Genomic DNA, 24,054 nt, shown 5'->3' on the forward strand with positions numbered 1-24,054 from the left:
TGCAAGCAGAGTTAGATGAACAGTGTAGTTTTGAGTGTTTTGCGAAAGATGGTGAGAGAAGGCTCTGCTCTAAGCTAGCTGGGGAGAGTATTCCAAAGTTTGGGAGCTATGTGGGGAAGCCTAGACCTCCGGTGCTGACTCTTTTGATTTGTGGGACTTGTAGTTGGTTGTCATGTTGACTTCTTTTAGGGCGGGTAGTGTTGACTCTGTTGATGGTGTCAGTTATGTAGGTTGGAGCAGTGCTACTCATGCATTTATGCGTGATGGTTAGGATTTTGAATTGGACTCGCTCTTTAACAGGTAGCTATTGAGCAGCTCGCCTGGCTTGAGTGATGTGCTCTCTTTTGAGAATGCTGAGAGCTGCTCGCAGAGCATTGTTTTGCACTATTTGGAGCCTGTTGAGATTTTTGGCTGAGGTGCCTGCAAGGATGGCTTTGCAGTAGTCCAGTTTAGCACTGAAGAGAAGCATCTGATCTGCAGAGAGTTGGAGCTAGAAGACTGAAGGGCTCTAGCAGGGAGGTATTTAGGGAGAGAGAGTTGGATGTAGCAGGGTCTCAGGGCCCAGAAAACATTGTGGATGATACAGAGGGTCTCGGACTTGATCCTAGCAGCAACCGGGAGCCAGTGGAGAGATTTTAGGGCTGAAGAGATGCGGTCTCTGGGCTTGAAACCAAGGATAAGTCTTGCAGTCCTATTTTGGATTAGTTGAAGGGGATGAAGGAAGGACAAAGGAAGATTGCGGAAGAGGCTGTTGCAGTAGTCCAGCTTAGAGAGGAACAGAGCTCTGGAGACACGGAGCTTCTGGGGGACGGTGAGGAAAGGGAAAATGCATCTGAGGAGGTGCAGCTGATAGTCGGCCTTCTTGGCAAGGACCGTGAAGTGAGGAGAGAAGGAGAGAGAAGAGTCAAAAGATGACACCAAGGTTTGTTGCCTCACAAGAGGGTGGGGAGTGGGGACCCATAGAAGGTTGCCAGCGGGTAGGAGTGAAAGAGGGAGCTGGGGTCCCAATGAGAAGGTTCTCAGTGTTACTGGCATTAAGACAGAGATCATTAGTAGCACACCATGCCTGAATAGCATTCAGAGAGTCAGGGACGAGAGAGGAGGAAAAAGAGGCGGTAGGGGGAAGCTTGAAGGAGAGCTGCATGTTGTCTACATAACACTGGAAGTGTGGAGAGAAGGAGGAGATTAGATGGGCCAGGGCGACAAGGTAGATGTTGAAGAGCCAAGGGTAGAGGATAGATCATTGAGGTACCCCACAGGTGGAGAGGTTGATGGGGAGAGAAATTGGCCCAGATGAACCTGTGAAAGTCGTTTGGAGAGGAATGAGGTCAACCAGTCCAGTGCCAGGGCCGTGATGCCAGGGGTGTCATGGAGCCCATTTGTCAGGGTGGCATAATTGACAGCGTCGAAGGCAGAGGAAATATCCAGAAGGATAATAACGGATGGAGAGTTGGAATCGAGATTTGAGAGCAAGTCTTCACAGGTGTTCAGTAGAGTAGTTTCCGTGCCTCTGACTGCTCTGAAGCCAAACTGGTGGTTATGGAGACAACCAACAGATTCAGTATGTTGGATCAGTTGGGAGATGACCAGCTTCTACAGGAGTTTGCCCAGGAAGGGGGTAATGGAGAGAGGGTGGTAGTTAGCCAAACAGGAGAGGTCGACACAGGACTTTTTGATGAGAGAATGCACAAAGGAGTGCTTGAGGGGTAGCAGGAAGGAGTCAGTGACAAAGGAATAATTACAGAAATCGGACAAGGCTGGAGCAAGGGAGGCAATGTTGTCCTTGATAGTTCTAGAGGAGCAGGGCAGCACCTGTTTGGAGTAGATTTTCATAGAGAGGACTTGTCTAGAAACCTCATTCGGTGCTATGGGTGAGAAAGAGGAGAGTAGGAGGGAAGAGGATAGGGGGGCAAAGGGAGGCCTGAAGCGCTGGAAAGGGAAGAGGGAGGGGAGTGCTGGTGAGTAAGGAGATCGAGGAAAGAATGTCCTCAGTTTTGGTTAAAAAGTGGGAGGCCAGTAAAGTACAGACGGTCAGGGATGGCAGGGGAGAAGTGGAGACTGCAGTAGGATTGGCAAGTTCCTTGCAGATTTTAAACAGTTTGCCCATATTGTTAGTGGCACCAGAGATGTGGGCTTGGCAATGGGCCCTCTTCGTCAAGCGGGTGAAGAGTCTGTATTGCATTTGGAGCAGGTGGCAGGCCACTCTGTCAGAGGCTGTACCTGAAGCCCACCACATACGCTCAGCAACTATGCACCTGCGTTTCGCAGAGGCTAGGTCGGAGTGATACCAGGTGTTGCACTTGGAGGCATGCTTCTTGCATACCTTCAGGAAAGGGGCAAGGATGTCCAGGTGTTGGTGATAGAGAGGTGAAGATCAGCAAGGGCAGAGTCAGTGGGGGAGTCAGTCGCAGGAATGGGAGGGAGAATGAAAGTGGCGGCAAATGCTGCAACTGACACACGCTTCATTGGTCGAATGAAAGAAACAGAGACTGGCAGTGCAGGCAGAGGTTTAGCTGAAGACCTAAGAGATCCAGGTGAGAGAACAGGAGAGCATGGCCAGACCAGGAGAGAGGTGTGGTGAGAGGGTTGGAGATGGGGATGTCTGCTGAGATGAGATCATCCAAGGTATGTCCGGATGAGTGTGTTGGACCCGAGGGATGAATGGAGAAGGAAAGAAAGACACAGAGGCTACGGGAGAGTCCAGTGCCCGGATCAGGAGAGTCAAGGTGAATGTTGAAGTCTCAGAGGAAGAGAAGCTTGGAGGTGGAGGCAAGAAGAGAAGAGGTGAGGGCAGACCACTCTGAGAGGAAGAGGGAGACCAGACCAGTGGTCCTGTAGATGGTGGTGAGAGTCAACGAGAGGGTTGGAGAGACACCAAGCCTGCAGACGAGGCATTCAAAGGAAGAGTAGGTCTGAGTGGGAATGATGGTAGCAGGAACCCATTCAGGGAAGATCAAGGCCACTCTGCCTCCAGACCAGTTACGCCTGGGCTTAGAGATGATCTTTTAGCCCTCAGGGGGGAGTGTTTCAAAAGCAGTAACAGAGATGGCAGTGAGCCACATCTCAGTGAGAGCGAAAGGTCAAGGTCAAAGTCTTCAAGAAGGAGACAGATTTCAGAGGAGTGTTTAACAGCAGAGCGAGAGTTGAGGGTAGCAAGGTGAAGCTGGTTGCCACTTTAAGGCCCTGTAAATGCAAAACCTGCCCTCTCACCACAACGACAGCCTACAACCTAGAGGACTTAGACAGGTTAGGCAATGCTGTAGTAAATCGCCAATGCATATTGCCTCATTAGAACAACAAAGTTCAACACTGCACCAAAGGAATGCAACACTGGCAGCAGTAATGCAATGTAGCCATAATAATGCGTCTTTGAAGCACTTTTTTGACATCCATAGACCTCTTTGATTGAATTCAGGACAGCTGGCTGTGGCCTTCACCATTAGGCTTCGGCCTTTCACAGTAGGGAGAGTGGGGGGGGGCTTCGCTTGTTGACATTCTCCTTCATTAGAGAATCCCTTTTCCTATTGTTCCCTTTTATTCCCCTTGTCTGGTTGCTACTTTTCTACGACCTCATAATGGAGAGAACTCCATTTAAATGTTGCCCTTCCTGTGATAGGAGGTTTCCTTGAAGGGACACTCACAAAGAGTGTAACAACTGTTTGCCATGTGCCCACGGCAAGGAGTGTTGCAAGGTCTGTCAACGATTTAAGCCTAAAACACTAAGCGGTATGCAGTCTACGCAATGTAGGCCGAATCCCATTCCCCCATTGGTGCTGTCGCATTGGACAAGGAACCCTGCAGCAGCCATGGCTCCAGATCAGAGGCTGAAGACATTGTTGCGGAGTCCAGCAAATCCTGCGTGCCCATCCTCAGCCCCACTCGGCAGGCCGAATGCACTGCTACGGGGGTCTCACCCACTGGCGACAGGGGTGCACACGCTTACACCAAGGCGAAGCACACAACCCCCCGGGCATCCCTCTACGGTACCGTCGAAGAAGCCGACTGCACCCGCAGGCCTGTCGAAATCTTCAGCGAAACCTGTGGAACCTTCTGGTTTTTCGAGCCGCTGTGCTTTCACCTCGGCGCTTAGTGCATGGTTCAAAGTCATTGACTTTCCAGGGTGCTCCCCCTAAATCTTCGAAGGCTGTTTCAGACACATCGAAAGACACGTCGAAATGCTTATCAACAGTTAAAACTCACCCTAAATTAAGGGAGAAGTTGTCCAAAATGCTTAAACAACTTGATTCCCATAGTTCTGGCACCCAGGCCCCTTCAGGTTTACCTCAGGGGTAAGTTCAGGCCTCTTCTGCCGTATCCTAGTCCTTACAAGGCCACCACAGTCCTGTTCACGAGGAGGTCATTTTTCCACTCCCTGAAACCCCAGCTACAGTGACTTGGACAAGGGAAAGGTTTGAGGAGTGTATGGACAAGTTGTCTGGGTTTCTTTCTTTCTCAGACAGGTTCCCTAAGAGAACCCTTGCTCTTGATGAGTACTCTAGGCCTTTCAAGTCACCTAGATTTCAGCGCCCAGTTTTCCTCACTACCTCTTCCTTAACTAAACAAACAGATGCTTCAGGGAATATATTTCAAGATGATCAATATGAAGAAATATATTATGGCCCAGACCAGGGAGACGACTCCCAAAATCCTACCTCCCAGGACCCAGTCACATTGCTTGATGTCACTGATGACCAGGGGTGTTGGCCCACTACTCCCACTCATGAGGCAGAGCCTGAAAACATTTTTGTAGACGACACACCTGTCCTGCTGTCCCAAGACTCTTCTATTGACAATCAGGTGCTATTACATAATATTCTTACAAAGGCAGCAGATCATTTTAAAATACTCACTCAAGAAGCAGCGCCTAATTCTGACTTTGTGGAGGATATCCTCAAAGAGAAAAAGCTTGTGAGTCAATCAATCCCCCTGCTTAATTACGGGCCAGTGCTCACCTGCTTCTTGTCCTCCTCCCCTTGGTAATGGCCACATCCCTCCTTGTAATTGCCTATGTATGACCTAGGAAGTGACCACAAAATGATGCAGGTAGCCAATTACGCTCAAATCACTGCCGCTGAAATGCTTGCAGCAGTGAACTTGCCGCTTCCTCCCTCTTCTGGGGAGGGACCCTGCTCCCTGTTGGAGGGTGAGAGATTGATTCCTTCACCCCTTGTGCATAATGATGCTCAGGGGACAAGCTAAACGTCAGGCAGATAACATATTTTTTTGCGCCGGTTCCAGAGGCTGCAGTTAAGGCTGTGGGAAGTAGTCTGCCTATCCCACAGTAAGGTATTACACCTGTGGAGTTAACAGCCTCTTGTGATCAGGTCTCTAGAAGATCTGAGGGGAGTACTGTTGACTCTGGGTCACTGTCCTCCCCTTTCATCACTCACGTTGCTCATAATGCTCTGAGTCCAGTGGATGCACCCCCGGATTTGAGCTTTGTGAACAATCTACCAGATTTGGAATGGCGTCATTCGCCAGACTTCGATTCCTCCATATCTTCATCTGACTTATGTCCGGCCCCATTGCCTCCTCAAAGGTTTTCATCTGCTCTCAGAAAGAAATCGGTGAGAGAAGCGGAATGTCGAGATGGGAGTCTAGTTGAAATTAATCCAATGCTATGTATTTTAGTTTTCCTGTTTTAGGGTCTCCAAAGGGAAACTAAGTCTAATTATGTTCTCCTACAATCCTTGTTGTTCAAGTTCGGCAACATTAATCTGCATGTTTCTGCAAAAGAATTTCTATTTAATCAGAGGTATCATGAATCTGAGGCCAACAACAGATGAATGATCCCCCAGATGTGGCAAAAGATCAGAGGGGAGAGGTTCGACCAGTGGAGATCGAAACGGGCACAACCACTGGGAATGCACCTTATGTAGGTGCAATGAGCTTGCAACCTACCAGCGAGCCTATCAGCACTCTTGATATGCAAACTGTTTTGTATTTTTTTTGTATTTATTTGGCATTTATTGAGCGCTTTACTGCAAAACGCTATACATTAAAAAAACAATAGTACAATAAAATGAGGATTGATTCAGTTACAAAACATTTTGTGTATAGGCGCTATATAAATAAACTATCATATCATATCATATCAAAGAAGCATTAGGATTGAAGAAGATAGTTCTTTAGAAAAGAACGGAAAGAAGGATATGAAGAAGTAGAGCGAAGAGAGAAAGAAAGAGAATTCCAGTGATAAGGAGCAAGAAGACAAAATGAACACAATCGGGATTGGGCACAAGGAGGACGAGGGACTGATAATAGCAACTGGGATTGCGAACAAAGGGACCGAGTGGGGGACCGAGTGGGGGTGTAGATGGAAACCAAGGATGACAAAGGATGACAAATAACTGGGAGCAAGATCGTAGAGGGACTTAAACATAATACAAAGAAAATGAAATTTGAGCCGGGAAGAAAAAGACAGCCAGGCAAGCGAAAAGAGCGATTGCGAGATGGAATCACGGGGAGATGACTGTTAGAGAAGGTGGATAGAAGCATAAAAAATGGATGCGGGGGGGGGGGCAAATGACAAAGAGGAATACCAAAGAGAATGGTAGAACAGTAAAAAAGGAGAGAAAATATAAGAGATGAAATCAGGAGTTTGGTTGCACCGAAAGTCAGGAAAAAGGAGCTTTACAGATATTAGAGAGATGGAAACGACAAGATCAGCAAATAGTAGAAATGTGAAGAGAAAAGGAGAAGTCAGTATCCTGGTAGAGGCCGAGATTACTAGCAAAGCTGGAAAAAGGTAGACGGAGGAAGGGAAAGTGACAAAGGAGGGAGGGGGAGGAATCGTGATGGCAGGGAAGAAGACAACTTCAGTTTTCAATGAATTTAGAACAAGAAAGTGATCTGACGTCCAAGGTTTTATAGCAAGTAAACAGGAAGATAGATTATCGTGAATTGCCAGAGTAAATGAGGAGAAAGAGTTGCGTGTCATCGGCATACAAGTGGAGGGAAATCCCAAAGGATGAGATAATTGCGGCCAGAGGGAGAGAAGAAAGTGATCAAGAACAAGAGCCTTGGGGGACGCCATGATGAAGGGGAAGGGTTTGAGAAGAGGAACCAGCCCAGGAGACAGACATGTGTGGTTAGAGAGGTAAGAGCTAAACCAAGCAAGAACAGAACCAGCAGACCCGAAACAAGCGTAAGAGGACAAAAGCAAAGTGTGATCAAGTGTGTCGAAAGCAGAGGACAGATCTAACAGTATGAGAAGAGGAGTGCTTAGTGTAGCGAGCAGACAGAGAGTAGAGCATTCTCACTTGAGTGACAGAGACAGAAGCCAGACTGGAAAGAGGGTAGAATAGAGTTATTGTTGACAAAGGTAGAAACCTGAGTATAGACTAGCCTCTCAAGTTATTTAGAGAGATAGGTAAGAAGAGAAATTGGATGGAAATTAGAAGGAAGAGAGGGGTCGAGAGATGCCTCCTTATGCATAGGGAGATGAGAAGCATGATGAAGGCAGGAAGGAAAGATCAATGAGAAGAGAGATGTTAAGAAGAGTGGTAGCATAGGAGAAAAGAGAAGGATAGACTTTAGGAATTAGAGAGGATGGGATAGGATCAGAAGGTGAACCAGTAGGATGGGAGCGAGGGATAAGAGAAGAGGTCTCCAGATTAGTAATGGGGGAAAAGGAAGAGATTAGGAAGGAGGGAGAAGAAGGAACAAGAGAGCAGGTTGAAGGAACAACAGCAACATGCAGAGGCGACTTTAGTAGAAAAATATATTTCAATGTCAGAGGCAGTAAGAGTAGAGTGGAGATAATTATCAGGGGTAGGCGGTGTTAAAAGACGAGAGAGAGAATGAAACAAATGCCAGGATGTGCAGATTGGGCATGAAGAAGGTCAGAGTAATAATTACACTTGGCTGCAAGAAGAGCCTCGTTGTAGAGAGAGTGATAGGATGGAAAGGAGAGCGAGTCAGACTCAGAGAAGGACTTGCACCCACTACGTTCGAGATGACGAAGAACTCGCTGCATTGAGCGGAGGTGAGGAGAGAGCCAGGGTTGTGGGGGTTTACGAGAGGGAGAAAATGAATAAGCAAGCTAGAGGGTACCAAGAGAGGAGGAGAGAGAAGAAGAAGCAGAAGAAGCAGCATCATCAGCAGAGAGGGCAGAGAATGTGGGATGAGGCAGAAGAGCAGTAATGCAAGATTAAATTAAAAGAGGGGTATGAAAAGCACAATAATCACAGCAGAGATAAGTGGTAGCCTCAGTGCTGGCTAAAGGAAGTGAGATAGGAGGAGGAACAATAGAGAAAGAGAGAAGACGATTATCAGAAGAATAGATGGCCAGAGCAGAGAAGGTTGAGCACAGTAAAGAGGAAACCAATCTAAGGTCCAAGCTGGTGCCAGAGAGACATGGGAAGAGGTGTGGGAAGAGCAGAGAGGTGGTAAAAATCAAGGATAGAAAGAAATGAAAGTGAGGAATGGATGGATGAAAGATGGAGATTGAAATCGCCCAAGAGTATGGTTGGAGTAGAAGAAGATAGAACAGCTGAGAGCACGACATCAATATCTTCACAAAAGGTAGCAATCGAACCCACAGTGCGATACACCAGTACGAAAGAGAGAGGATATGGTTTTATAAAAGTAGATAGAGAATATTCAAAAGACAGAAATGGGGGAAGAGAAGGAGAGGAAGAGATAAAGGATGAGGAGTAGAGAATACCCATACCACCTCTACGTTCCGCAGGACGGGGAGTGTGCACAAACGAAGTAGCAGGCGTAGAGAGAGAAGCAGGAATCAAGGTGTTAAAAGATGAGAGCCAAGTTTCAGTGATACACATGAAATGAAGATTAAGATGAAGAAAAATGTTAAGAACAGATAGAGATTTATTGCACCAAGAACTAGCATTCCAAAGGGCGGGATTAATAGAGGAAGAATATGGGGAAACAGGGAAGATAGGTAAGAGTATTTATATCGTGGGCAGAAGAACAAGAAACAGAGGAATTAAATATGCAGCTAGTAGAAATGGGGAAAGCAGCATCAGACATGATATAGGAAGAAGGAAAAGCAGATTGCAGCAGAGAAAATGTAACCAGCGCTTAGATGGAACACGTTCTGAAAGCAGCCACTGGACGTGCTGGGTGCGCAGTGCTTGGAGAAGCCAGGAAGTCAAAGTGTCCCCACAGATGAAACATTGAGTCAAAGCCCCTTGAGCAGGTAGGGCTGATATCAAGGCCATAGGGGCAGTGGGAGCAGATGTTATAGCAAATGTAGAGAAAGGTAGTCCTGGCAGCTTAGAACACGGAGAGCAGGTGATCAGCCTCACACCGGGGAGCAGAATGCTGTAGAGTGCGGAGTCAATTGTATAGAACACGTCGCATATGTCCATCCAATGGGTGTTGAAGAAGTCATATGGCAATACCACTGCTGACCCAGCACACACCCTATCTCAGTATCACAGCAGTGTGAGGACTGCCCTGGCTACGCCGAGGATATCACCCAGGCGTGGTGTTGAGAAGGCATGGGCTGATGAAAAGGTAAAGAGAGGGGGGCATGGGCAGGGCTCGAGGTGGCTGGTAGGTGGTAACCGATAACTGGAGTCGAATCCCAAGGAGCAGATGATCAGCGCCCACACCGGGGAGCAGACTGCTGTAGAGTGCAGAGTCAGTTGTATAGAACATGTCGCATATGTCCATCCAATGGGTGTTGAAGAAGTCATATGGCAATACCACCGCTGACCCAGCACACACCCTATCTCAGTATCACAGTAGTGTGAGGATTGCCCGGCTATGCTGAGGATATCAGCCAGGTGTGGTGTTGAGAAGACAGGGCCGATGAAAAGATAAAGAGAGGGGGGCATGGGCAGGGCTCGAGGTGGCTGATAGGTGGTAACCGATAACTGGAGTCGAATACCAAGGAGCAAATGATCAGTGCCCACACCGGGCAAGGCAGATGCTGCAGGGTCAGCTGAGCAGCACATACCTGTCACGATCCTACTCAACCTGCCACCCAGCACTGCTACATGCGCCTCTGTCTTTCTTTCCTTGTTTTACAGCTGCAGTTTTGGACTAATCTAATTGCATGTTCCATTCCGGCTTTTGGGTTAACCAGCAGATGGATTCTGGGACATGTATGCTGTCTAAAAGGCAGAAGGCTGAAGGGGGCATATTAAATACATTTGTTTGCAGCAAGCTACTAAGAGCTGCAGAGGGCCTGATTGCATTCACCTGTTCCAAGCTACTGCAGGCTAGGCTGCAGGGAGCTGGAGAGCACTTGATTAGAAACCACTGCTGCTACTGCTGCAGGCTACTGAAGCCAGGGCTGGGCTTAAATGAACACAGCTGCCAGAGTCTGCAATCAGCTTCACCCTGCTGGCTTGCTGCCTGGGAGGGCCTTTATAAGCTCACTTTGAACAGAAGCAGTTGTCAGTCAACTACTTTCTCTGGGAGTTTGTGCTGGTGCTCCTGTTACCAGTTTTTGACCTTTCCTGGAAATCCTGTTCCTGTTGATGCTTGCAGCTCCCTCTCCAGTCTGTTGCAGCCTTCTGCCCTGCTCCTCTGGACTCCCACCGCTGCCTTCTGCCCTGCTCCTCTGGGCTCCCACCTGACAGCTCTGCCACACTCCGCTGCCTTCTGCCGTGCTCCTCTGGGCTCCCACCTGGCGGCTCTGCCGCACTCTGCTTCCTTCTGCCCTGCTCCTCTGGGCTGTCACCTGATGGCTCTGCCGCACTGAGCTGCCTTCCGCCCTGCTCCTCTGGGCTCCCACCTGACGGCTCTGCCGCACACCGCTGCCTTCCGCCCTGCTCCTCTGGGCTCCCGCCTGACGTCTCTGCCGCACTCCGCTGCCTTCCGCCGTGCTCCTCTGGGCTCCCGCCTGACGTCTCTGCCGCACTCCGCTGCCTTCCGTCCTGCTCCTCTGGGCTCCTTGCCTTGCTTCCAAACTGTTCCAACTTCTGATATCCTATCCTGTCCTGTACCTGGTTATTTCTTTCAACGCTGCTTTCTACTTGTATACATCTTGGTCCACTGTGGTGTCTCCACTTGAATCAGTGTTACAGTGTGACCCTGGGTTAGTCTCCGTTCAGATCATATAAGGGAAGACTTCTGATGCCTTCACCTAGTCCGTTGAAGTCGTACCTGCCTCAGTATATGGTCTTTCAGTTTTACCCTTGCACTGAGTACAACAGATTCCTCGGCACGCCTAAGTCATGACGTTGCTGTATGACTGTTGTTAAGAGTAATCTGCTGGTACCTATCCCAAGCGCTTTCCTTAATCCCTGGAGACCCATTATCATATTCCAGTACATCCTTATTTCTGATCCCTCCAAGGTGCCCAGCGTACTTCCTTGTCTTTGCCTTTTCTCTGTCTCTTTGTTTACAGCCTGCTCCTGCAGTTCCTGTGAATACCTGTTTCAACTAACATCTTGGTGTGTACCTTTAATCTGTTATATTCTAGCATTGTCTCTGGAATCTCCCTTAATCTACTTGCATACAGTGAGAGATAGCCTCTGCCCTGTACTCTCCGCCTAGACTTGTGACAACACCCGTGGAACAAAAAGGTAGTGAGCCCAAACACCAACACACCTCGCCTCACCAAGTGCCTCAGGATAAGTGGGCAAAAAAGTCCAAAGGGAGATGGGAGGTGGAAGTGGAGTCTCGCGGCCTTCTGCTCTTCTGAAGCCCTCGAATCCCCTCCAGAGGGCCATCATAATCTGGTCACAGAGCCAGGAGCTGGAGCCAGGAGCTGACAACAGGCTCTTGTGTGAGCATGTGTGAGCCTGCAGGAGCTGTTATTGCAGTCAACATTCTACAGTAAAGCAGTGCTGATGGAGCTTGCTGCCATAGAGGAAAGAACCCTACAGCATCAGGCGTCAGGCGCAAGCCGCACTGCGCTCAGCTGCCCGCTTCTGATGCATGTGTTATGAAAGCAGTAAATATTATGTCCAGCTATTCCAATCCTCACTAGAGAAGTGACTTGTGCTATTCCTGCACCTAATGAGTCTATTGGCACATCTAGCTCCCTTGTGCTAACTAATAAGGTGGTATTACCGCCTAAAGTGGGGCCCATCTTAACCTCTGAAGTCATCTGTGTGGACGACATTGGCCATCCGCATACAAGTCACAGCACTGCCTTACAAACGCATGAGGGAGCCTCTTGTTAACTTAAACCTCTCATTGGACAAAAGAAACTGGGCGCCGAGCTGAAGAAGTCTAAGAATCGTCCACCACAGTGGTTGAATAAACAAGCATCCCATACATTTTTACACACCCTTTTCACTCAGCCAATTGTAAAAGCTGTCCAGGCCTTAACTCCAATGGATCCCTCACTGGCAAAATCGAGTGAAGTCATTGTTGTTGAATCTGCATCAGGTATTAGCCATGTGCCTGTAACCAATGAGGTGCCTCCATCAACTATTGCGCAGACTGTATTGGGGGGGGGGGGGTAGTGAAATCAGCTGAAGCCTCAAGGGTGATAAATGTGTCGGAGAGCCCCCTTAAGGGGAGGGCCAGTATGGTCACCCTTGCACCAGGAGGTAACGTTGCAGTACAAAGTAAAGTCACAAGTCTGTTATCAAATCTTGATGGACCAGCAGAGAGCTCTGCCCCTCCAGAGAACCCACCTAGTTTTGGTACGGGGCTGCGTCTCAGCAAGTAAATCTGACCTATCCTAATGGTATATCCAATGTATCAAAGGGCTCTAATTGTGTGGGTCACTCGGACGGTGGTCTCTATGATCGTATCACTTTGGGCCCTAAGGCATTTCGAAAATCATGTCATCAAGGCAGTGGAACTAGACAGGATAATCACTTTTCTGATAATCTATTCAGGATTTTAATAGAAAGTGTTATTCCTGACACTAAATCCTTGGTGCAGAATCGGAGGAATATTCTCTGTCACCTAGGTGAGATTCCCGCTCTGGCTGATATTTCTTCAAGTGACTTTGTGACTTACAAAGGATTGACTTTATTGTTTTGTACAGGATTGATTGTTCTGTTATCTATGTCAATTCTAAAATTGTGTTTGACACTATCCGTAGGTAACTGGATAATCTTAGAGTGCTGGGATTTGACTTATTACCATATTGTGAGAAAATGAGGTCTGGTGATGTGTACCCTATACATTTGAGGTGTTTGGTAGCCTTAGATTCATCCCTAGGGCCAGGGGGTGTGCCGGGACTATTGAGGAAGACATTTTGACATTAAAATGGAGGAGCAAAGCCTCTGAGGAGAGTAGGGCATGGTCATGGTTGTGGAGTGTGACAAACCAGGTACAATTTACAACCTCTCTTTCTCCCCCACCCACTCCCACACCCGAGCAACCAGCTTAAGTTTTTGCAGTCTGCTCCCCGGTGTGGGCGCTGAGTGGATGACAGAGAAAGAAAGAAAGTCTATCCTTTATTGTAATTGCGATGAGGTGTTATGAGTATTTATTTCTTTCATCGCTAGCTCTATTTGCTTCGCCATTGCCACTGCCCAATTCGTTTTCTCTCCTGAGATTAGTCTATCCCACCACTCGTCGGGCTCCAAGATCCAGGCGTTGTCTAGCAAAGGGCGAAGGTAAGCTATTCTGTTTTCTCTGGTCATTGGACAGTTAATCACAAGGTGCTTGACGGATTCAATCGTATCCAGGTTTTTGCAGAGACGGCAGGACTTTGTGGTCTTAGGGTCGCGAATGGCCATGATCTCCCGCGTGGGGAGTAAGTTCAATCTTGCTTTCAATAGAAGGTTTCTCAGTTTTTTATCCGGGAATTTTTGACAGTATTTTAGCGGCGTTTTTAATTTGTTGAAGGTCGGAGGTAGGGTGGCTAAAAGTTTGTTTTTAGTTGCCTTTTCCACTGTGGTGGTCCAATCCCACTCTTCCATTTTGCGTTTGACATGGTCTGGATTTTCCTTCAGGTCTTGTTCGGAGCAGGCTATTTGTGCTAGGTCGTTTCCTCTTTTCTCTGCCCAGTTGGATAAGGCAGAGCATTTCCCTTTTTTCTTTTCATTCCTCAGAATTTCATATAATCGCAGGGAGTCAGACATGATGATTTTTCTAAATAGCCTCATTGCGCTTTGATCCACCATGGATGTCAGTGAAACTAGGCCCAATTCACGCCTGATTGCCGGCATGGAGGTCGATTTGGGTAAACCTAGAACTGTTTTCCATACGTAACCCTCCAATTTGGGCCATAGCTTATGTGGTAAACACAGCGATGACTCGGCACCATATAGTATTGATGGGACCACCTTTGTTTTGTAGAAGGTTATGGCTGGGATGAGTGAGAATTTGCCATATTTTCTGTCCACTGCTCTTATTTGGGCGGTCAGCCGCTTTGTTTTCTCCCATAGTTGAAGTTGCCAGGCCCTGTCCACTCCAGAACAGTCCATCAATACCCCTAGGTATTTGATGGTTTTTACGGTTTCGATTTCAGTGTTCTCCAGAAACCATGTCTGCTGTTTTGTTCTTTTTTTTGCTTTTTTCGAAGACCAAGATCTTGGTTTTTGACTCGTTGATCTCCAGGTTATTTTCTCTCATATACTTTGCCAGATTAGTCAGTTTGCGCTGAAGACCAACTGGAGTTTGGTCGATTAGTATGACATCATCGGCGTACAACAGGCGAGGGATCTCCGTATTTCCTATTTTTGGTGGAAATGTTCTAATTTTGCTTTCTGACTGGCCATAATCTCCCAAAAATGCATTGAACAGGGCGGGGGCCAGTGGACAGCCCTGTTTGACGCCTCTATAGACTTCAATCTCTTCAGATAATGTACCCTGTTGATTCAGTTTGACCTTGATTTTTGTCTTCTCGTGGAGGGCTTTTATTGGCTCCAACACCTCTTCCGGACATTTCCAGTGGTGTAATTTTGACCATAACTTGTTACGATCAATCTTTTCGAAGGCCTTCGATAGATCCACGAAAGCCAAAAAAATCCTGGGCGCCCCATCCTTGACCTTGGTTTTCAGGATGTTGAGGATTAGGATGTTTATTGATGTACTCACGTTTTTTGGAAACCTGTTTGTAGGAAGTCCCTCGACGGGCTGTTTTGTTCCAATGATTTAAAGTGGGTCAATAGCAATGTCGCAAAGATCTTATAATGTCCAAAAGAGCGATGGGTCTATAGCTTACTGGCTCATTTCGGGCTCCCTTTTTGTAAATGGGGACGATGATCGCAGTTCGCCATGTTTCGGGGATCATCTTTTTTCTGCCACACTCCTGAAAGATTTTACTGATCAATTCTGACCATTTTTCCGGGTACCGCTTAAGGTCCATATTAGTAAGACCATCCGGACCAGGGGCTCTTGATGTTTTTAGTTTGGTAATTGATGCTTCTATTTCACTGGGGTTGGATACATCGATCCAGGATGAATTCGACCGATTTATCTCTGTGTACACTTCGCCGTCTGGTCTCTTGAATTCTCTGGTCAGATAAGCAATCCAGCTGGATTCGGCCACCGCATTTGTCTGCGCTGAGCCTGGAGTGTTTGTCATTTCTTTTATAAGGCCCCAAAATTCACTGGATTTTTTTGTCTGTAATTTGGACATCATAAGCTCTGCATCTAATTGCAGTTGGGAAGCTCTCTGCTGTTTTAGCCAGTTTTTGTACCCTTTTGTTTCTTGCTTCCATTTCTCCCAATCGGCGGAGGCATTTGTTTTTTTCGCTATTCTTTTTCGTTTGCGCACCTCTTTTCTTTTGTCAACCAGTGCTTTGTTAAATGCATGTCTTCCGGTACCGAGTGTCTTAGTGGACTTTTTAGCCTGGATCTCGTAGGCCAGTAACAGGGGTAAATAGTTTGGTCGTTTATCGCGGTTTGATTCCTGAAATTTATCAACCTTTTCGACCCAACCTTGCTTGATTTTAGCGATGTCCCCTTCGCTTATCTTAAGCCTTGTTCTTTGGGAGTTTAAGTCGAGCGTTGTTCCATATGTTTCTTTAGACGGTTTACTGCCTTGCCAAACACAAGTAAGCAGGTTATGATCACTGTGCTCTGTTTTTAATACTTTAAAGCTTGTGATACCTGCTGTAAGGCCATCAGAGATAAAGATGTAATCAAGTGTCGCGTTTGCGGAGTTTCGTTCCCATGTTGGGAGATTTACTTGTAAGGGGAACAGATTGGCAACGTTTTGGATATTTCTTGCTTTAATAACTTGGTTCAAGGCTTTCCCTCGTTCGTAAGCTGCTTCTCTTGATCTGTTCCCTTTTTCATTACCCAAACCAGTGGGCCTTAGGACACTGCATTTTGCGTTAAAGTCACCGCATATTATGATGTCGATCGAGTCAAAGTTCTCGTACAATTTATCGATGGTGCCCCTCATGTTGTCACAGAATGTTTTCATAGACATCCGTTGAGGGTTCCAGTAACAATTTATAATTGCTACATTTTTTGTAGAGCTGATTTCATTTTTATCGCTTATCTGTTTCCACGAGGTCAACACCACCAATACTTCGTATGCCTCCTTCCATTTAATTGGAGCCGATAACCCTTGGCCCGTTTTAATCGCCACCAACAGGCCAGACGATGGTCTGCCTAGTAAGCCTTTCACTGCCGGTGAAATTTCAACTGTGTAGCCGTCCAATGCAGGTTTATCCATCAGCCATGTCTCTTGGAGACATAGCATATCGTAAAACCCCAGGTTTACTTCACCGACCTTTGTCAAGTGGGCATGCCCTCTTGTGTTCCACGAGCACAGAGTGAAGGTCTCTATTTCAGGCCGTTCCTCATCGTAGCAGAGTGTAAAATCGCCAACGTCGAACGGCCCCGGTCATTGCTATTTTTTGTTGTTTTTATTCCATTTTTGAGTGAACCATTTCCAGGGGCCTGATTCCTGGTTTACAGATTTTACACCATTTCTGGGGTCTGGAGAACTGTTTTTGTCGTCTCTCCTCCTTGCTTCAATGCCAACCTCACTCTGTTGCTCTGGTTTTCTTCCTCGAGGCGGACTACTTTCAGAGCGACTATAAACCCTATCCCGCTGATCACTTCTGTAACGTCGCCAGATTTCGTCACGAGTGTCGTGATATCTCTTTCGTGTGGTTTTCTTTATCTCCTTGTCCCAGTGGTGGTCACGGAAGGGCCCTCTTAGTCCATCCTTCTCTACTGCCTCTTGTCTGCGGTTTTGGCGATACATGTCTTCCGTCCTTGATTTATAGTGCACTGATCTAATGGCGATATCAGCCTTTTTCTTACTCGACAATATTTGCTCCGTTGGCTTTGTGATCTCAGTCAGGGTGAAACCCAATGATTTTAATTCTTCGTGCGCCAGTTGGTCAATCCGCTCAGTTTCTCCTGCTTTAATGTGAACATAGGCCTTGGCCCTTTTCTCTCTGTGGTATGGTTCTACTAACACCACATCTGCTGGTCTGATTTTGTATAAAGATTTCGTTTTGTTCATAATCTTCATGATTGTACATCTGTTCAAAATCAGGTGGCCGCTCTCTATCTCTCTTTGCTCAAGCTTGAACACTCTTAGTGCGTCTTTATTCATTTTATGATCTCCTCTTTCTCCCCTTTGGGCTCTTAATTTCACTGGGCTGTTTTTTTCATTGAGTCCTTTAGGCTTGGTACTTGCCTTTTCTGAAGCTGGCTTAAGTCTCTCTTTAGGGACGACGACTCCTCGGTTTTGTTGCGGTGTCGCCGTGGCCTCTTTATTTCCATTTTCCATTTCGACCCCTCTATTGTCCCCTTTTTCATCCTTTTGATGTAACTGTAGTCCGACAATTGGCCCTATCTGCTCTATGTCTCTGCTTTTCTCTATTTGCTCGTTTTCTTCATAGATCGACATATTCATTAGGTCAGACTGTAGCATAAACTCTTCTGCCGTTTGCGGTGATTTGGGAGAGGTTACCTTCTTTATGCAACTTTGTTGGCTGTTTAAGTTTACTTTTTCTTGCAGGTGTGCCTTCGTTTTTTTGCTGTTTATTAGGACTTGGGACTGGTTTTCGTCTTTAGGTGGACTTCTTAAATCGACTGACTGGTGTTGGATTTCGTCAAGCCTTTTGGATGTGGATTTGTTAAACGCCAACAGCGTTTGAGTGGTATTTCCTATCAGTTTAGGCTGCGGCTGTGATAACTGAATTTGTGGTTTTTGGCTGTTTAGTTGAGCCCACTGCTCGTTGTTTATTTGTTCCATAATTTCTATCTTTTTCTCGAGTTTACTGATTTTACTTTCCCAATTGCGATAAGGGGAGGTAGCACAATTTTCTATGGCTGTGATATAGCTTTCAACGTGAGACATTTTGTTTATCATGTTGGATAAAATTGCGGTGTTGTCTTTCACCTCTTCTTTGATCGCCTCATATAATTTGCAAAATGGGGCCAGCACAATAGTCATAGCCGACATGATAGCGATCATGTCTGGTTTTTTACTCGGCGACTCTTTTTGCATTGCTGCTGCTATGTCACTTAAACGTCTCTTTTTTGGAGATGCCAGGATTTGTTCTTTTCTTCGTGTAGTTGCCTGGAGGTCATTATATGAGGAGTCTCGTCGAGGGCTATGGCCGTTTTCATTTAGCATGGTTTGATTACTTCGCCCCTCATTCGCTAAAACCTGGTCCCAAAGGGTTTTGGGCAAGTCCCTTACCTCTGAGACTGGTTTGCTTTGAGAGACCAGCGACAGGTGTGGTCTTGTCCAAGCCACCTGCTGCTCCCCATCACCTGCTTGGTTTTTCTCTGAGTTTGCGTTGCTAATAATCTGCCCTTCTACTTCCTTAACCACCTCCGATCCCTTGCTCGGGTTTTCTGCTTGGCTTTTCATCTCTTGAATTACTTTCTTTGGGTAGGAAGTAGGTTGGCTAATTAAAGAGGCCGTCAGTTTTTCCCTCGCGCCTTGATTCGTAATCTCGGCTGTTATATTGTTTCTTAATAGCTCTTCCGTGTCTTTTAGACTTTGTACTTTTGCATTTTCGTTTTGCTGCTCCTGTCTCTGGATGTCATTTGCGTCGAAAACAGATTTTCTCGCTTTAAGAGCTTGTGGGAGATCCCCTACTGCTTCCAACATGTCTGCGTCCGATACTTCGTCATCTGTTAGAATTTTTCTTTTTTGGTGTTGAGTGAAGAAGGCCTTCAAGAAGTTTTGATTTGGGGGGATGGAGGGCCCCTTTAGTTGCACGTCTTTTCTAGTTCGTACTTTTTTGCTCGTTTGTTCTGGTGTCTCTGATACGAACTTTGATCTTTTGTGACCAGTTTTTTTGCTTTCTTGGAGTACCCTCTTTCTTCCTATTTTTAAGAAGGTGTGGTCGGTTGAGCTTTTAATTTCCCCTTTTTCCAAGATTTCTGAATTTGATGCAACCTTTGATTTCTTTATCAGGTCAGCCGATTCTGTAGTTTCGGTATCTGAGTCCACTTCGATCGCTGCCTCATGGTGTCTTATCAGTTCTTCTGTCTCTGAAGTTAAGTCCGTATCTAGGTCTGAGTCCGTTTCGCTGCTGTTTGTCTCCGAGCAGCGCTTTCGTTCGTTTGATCGTCTTTTAGGATGTTTACTCGCTTTTTTTGTTTGTTTTAAAGTGGGTGACGCAGCACTAGGATTTCCGTGGATCAATGCCGTTACCTGAGTGACCTTATAGCTGCCATCTAGGCCATCTTTTTGTGGTACATTGAGCGGGGGTTGTTGTGGATTTAGGGTTTCCCCCTTCGCTCCTTCACCACTCTCAGAATTTGTATCAGCGTACTGTGTACTCATTTTTGCATGTGGGGCGCCCCCGGATTTATGGCTTGGTTCGCGAGTGCACGCCCGCAGGTTTTCTTTTTCCTTTAGCATTTGGAGCTCCTTCATGTCAGTTGTCTCCCTTTGACCCGCCACTCCATGGCTCTCGGTGGTCCGCGTGCCGGGCGTCCCCTTTTCACCCGTAGCGTTTTCCCACCTCACCTTACCAGTGGTCTCCAGACGCATCCTAACGGTGTCCCCTGGACTCACGGAAGAGGTTGGGTTGAGGGTCCTAGGATCCAGAAGGCCCACTCTTCCTGAGGACTCGGCTAGGGACTGGGCTTCCAAAGGTGGAAATGTGTCAGCATCGGTATCGATATCACGTTTGCCTTGTGTTTTCTTAGGGTCACCCGGGGTGGGGGACGGCACCATAATAGAAGTACATACAGGTGGAGACGTGGCACTATGCTTGCTCGACCCTTGATTTGACCTCTCTGGCCGAGCCTCGGGAGCACCTTCAGAAAAAGTTTCACTCGTAGAGGGGGGTGAAGGTGGAGTGGGGGAGTTTAAGATGACAGATTCACTCACCGTCCTCTCTGAAGGCAGGTCCTTTTGGATCGCTGTCAGGATTTCCATCCGCTCCGTGCTCCTTTGCACTGCGCCAGTTCTTGCCGGTTTCACGGCCGGTTCGGATTTCGTTCTTAGTTTCTTTCCCACGGGGGGTGACCACGCGTGGGAAACTGGATGCGGTCTCACATCGGGCTCCATCCTGCTACGACTCCGCGTATACAGCGGACTGCAGCAGATGCTCCCAACTCAGCTCGCAACTCCGCTCCGCTCCGTGGTGTTTTCGGTGCAGTTAACCACTTCCTGGACACAACGATGTGGTCAGAACACAGGACTGCAGCAGACTGCTCCCAACTCAGCTCGCAACTCCGCTCCGCAGTGTTTTCGGTGCAGTTAACCACTTCCTGGACACAACGATGTGGTCAGAACACAGGACTGCAGCAGACTGCTCCTGTAGGTTTCATAACCATGATCCCCGATTTCGGGAGCAACAGCTACCGTGCATCAATCTGCCAAATGCTACAGCCTGAACCTATATCCTACTACAGCATCTTCAACTCTGGGGAAGAAATTCTGGGTGAATTGGTAAATGGCAGACTGGTTATTGGAGAAACATGGTATGTCAGTAAACGACCTCATGCTAAAGTGCATTCAACATCTATCTTTTTGGAGTGAGTATAATTCCTTCTATATAGCTTCTATTGATGTTACGGCTGCTTTCGATGCCGTTGATCGCAATTTATTGTGGTCTAAATTTAGCATGTGGGGCATCCCAAACTGTTATTAAGATTGATCATCGGACTTTATGAGAATTCTAACATCCAAGTCCATTTAAACCAACACAGGTTCCTCTCCAAATCCCCACTTTTCGGGGTGTTAGGCAGGGTTGCTTATTATCCCCCTGTCAATTTAATTTATACATGGCTGATATAGGTCAGTACTTGGAGCCTGTGGCATTTGTTACCCCTACGTTGCACAAAATGAGGCCACTTTGGTTGGCTTATACCGACGATTTAAAAAATGTTTATTATACTCCGATAGGACTTCAACGCCTACTTTATGGTTGCTCTAACTTTGTGGATTTACATTCTTTAAAGATCTATCTGGCAAAGACCTTATCTGGGCTTCTTGGTTACCTCTAAACCAAGCAAAGTCAAACTATAGTCTTGGCTGAAAACTCTAAAATGCTATTTCCCTCATAAATGAATAGAGCCGGGTGGATTCGCATTTTGGCAAAATTCTTTCTGTTGCCTTGAATTCAATATTACGAGAGAAAAACTGTTGCAAAGATCTCATAAGGGATGGAAGTATACACCTTAACCATTCTGGATTATTTACCTTTGCTTGAAGACTTGATTTGGAGAAAAGATTTGCGTATACCAGGCTCTGTCCCTTTGTACGCCATACAATATGGGCTTGGTTTTGCTTCTATGACAGCAAGAGCATACTGGAAGTGTCTTTCTCTTTTTGGGAAATTCATGTGTCTGATTGAAGGCTACTTATTAGCAGACCTAAAAGTATCATTGTTGCAGAAAGGAAGTGGACTACTGCAAGAGCTTAATGAGTTCTGATGTGAGCTTCTTGTTAAATCCGGTTGCTTTGTGAGTGATTTGGTCGAGAATCAGAAGCTGGGTTTAGCTAGCAATTTATCCTGATAAGTGTACCAGGCGACTTTCTTCATTTTTGATGGAACATTGTGCTTACTAAGGGATCTTGGTTACATTTGGCATGTTAAAGGCTGGCCTTGCTTCATGCAGGTTTTGTCAAGAGAAAGACCAACGTGAAACCCTCAAACATCTTTTGGTCTACTGCCCCACGGTGCAAGGCTTAAGGTGGAACACCCTGAAAAAGTTCTCAGGTCTGTTCTCCTTGGGTGAGAATTCATTAATTTGGAAATATTGTTTGGCTGGTCATACTAAATCCACAGTAGTGGCAGTAAACTTTTAAAAAGCTCTGAATATTGACCCCATGAAGGGTATGACATCCGCTTCAACTAGTGCTGCCACTGTTTCTACTATGTAATCATACTATATGAGAGTGGTTCTGGTATAATTTGCATAGTGAAATAATGTGTTGGATTGTATTACTTGTATGAATAATTTTTTTCATTTTCAGAATTTTGAACTTATTTTTTCCTTTTCATTTAGTAGTCTCTTATTTTGTTGTGATGTTGTGTTGATGTACTGTTTTATGTTTTATTGATTGTCTTTCTTTTGCTGTCCGTTTTTGTATTCTGTTTTATACAAATGTTAATTTTTTTAACCAAATAACAATTAAAAATAAAAGGGAGAAACCTACTTTTTAGAACTAATTCTCATTAATTTCCATACCGACTATTCATATATAAATGGTTAATATGGTAAACTAATTAAAGGGAGAACAAACAGGATAAAAAGAATAAAAGAGAAAAGAGGAAGGGGAATAAAGTGGTAGGAAAGGCTGGTATCGAACTGAAACCCCTGTCACCATTAAGAAAAAGCAATAAGAAAATAGAAAAAAGAAAATGCAATTTTCCTCTTTTTTTCAGGGAGCCCCAAAAATAACAAGGCCCGAAATTGGCCTATAAACGCTTATATGCTATACGTTTAAAAAGTGTCCAGTGCACATATTGGACAAAATATAGTTAAACTGGCACAAACATGGTTAAAAGCCTTGGTGTGGCGTTGATGCTCATAAACCACTTATTCGTGTGTGCTAAAGTTAGCCATTCTTAGCTTTACAGTACGAAAAGCTGACTCATGGGCCAAACACATAATGCTAGTGTTCCTCGACCCGACCGTTTGTAAGGGGCCCCAGCTTATTATTCTTGGTGATTGATTATCACTGTGCTTGAAAGGTCTTGAGTGTACGAACATTGCCTCACTGGAATCAAAAATTAGTATTGTGTTACTTTCATGGGGAGATAAATATTTTCAGGGCAAGGAAATTCTGAATAATTTTTTACAAAATGGTTGTCGATATACCTTGATTTAAGTGGGTTAGAGGCTCATTAAGAAAGCGAACAATTACTTGTACTTTATATAGTTGCTAGCATGTATGATTAATGCGGCAGAGTATCTGACTAGGTACTATGGAAACCGTTTGCGAATTTACAAATGTGCTCCACTTTCCTTGTTAGTGCCCAGGTCTCCTTTTTTTCCAGTCTGAACCTGAAAGTAAAGCGCATAATGTTTGAGAAATTTTTTGTCGAGGGTAAATTTAAAAAATAGATGTCGCTTTTGCTTAAAGTTATATGTGTTTGTACTGTGACAGACTCATAGTAGTACTTAATGATGTAAGTCAAAGCATCGTGTTTAATGGTTTTGTGTATACAGAAAACTGGATGTGTTGTCATATGATCTGAAACTCCAGTCTTTGTCTTCGAGTGATCACAACTTTTCTCACCCACAATGCGCTTTCGGACTCTGGACCGCAAGCCCCACAGTATGGGGTTTCTCTGGGCTTTCATTAGTTCATCGCCTCTTGGAACTTTGGACTTCAAGTCCAACTGGTTAATGTTTCTCTTCACTCTTACTAGTTCGGTGTCTCTTGGCGCCTGGGACTTCAGGTCCCAGTGTGCACAGATTTATGTGAACAGTCACCTGTTAATGTCTCTTCGGACCATTGAAGACTTCATGTCCAGGTGTACAATGCTTTGTGTAGCAGTCACTTGCTCACATCCCTGTCCAGAATAGATGTGAGTTTCCAGCACCTTTACACTGCGATACCGATAGGTCCTCTTCTTGCTTGGTGATATAGTAAGCCTCTTACCATGGGTGCCATGACAATTGTCATGATACCATTGTTCTTTTTTGCCTTTCTGGCTGTTGAATCAAATCCAGTGATGGAAGCTTCCCAAAACTTCTGTTACTCAGTAAGGCCCATTTCATTGGACAAGCAACTTGTTATCACCGGTGAGCAAAAATATCAATGCTTGA

At 46.0% G+C, this 24,054-nt stretch overlaps 1 protein-coding gene across 1 annotated transcript in view; it reads right to left on the reverse strand.

Annotated features, from left to right (window-relative positions):
• The window catches only part of MYL7 (myosin light chain 7), a 63,584-nt gene that overhangs the window by 28,929 nt on the left and 10,601 nt on the right, over positions 1 to 24,054 (reverse strand). The window lies entirely within an intron of this gene.

This window comes from Ambystoma mexicanum, chromosome 10 (genome assembly GCF_040938575.1).
Source record: "Ambystoma mexicanum isolate Mex_15411 chromosome 10, UKY_AmexF1_1, whole genome shotgun sequence".
Taxonomy (NCBI): Eukaryota; Metazoa; Chordata; class Amphibia; order Caudata; family Ambystomatidae; genus Ambystoma; species Ambystoma mexicanum.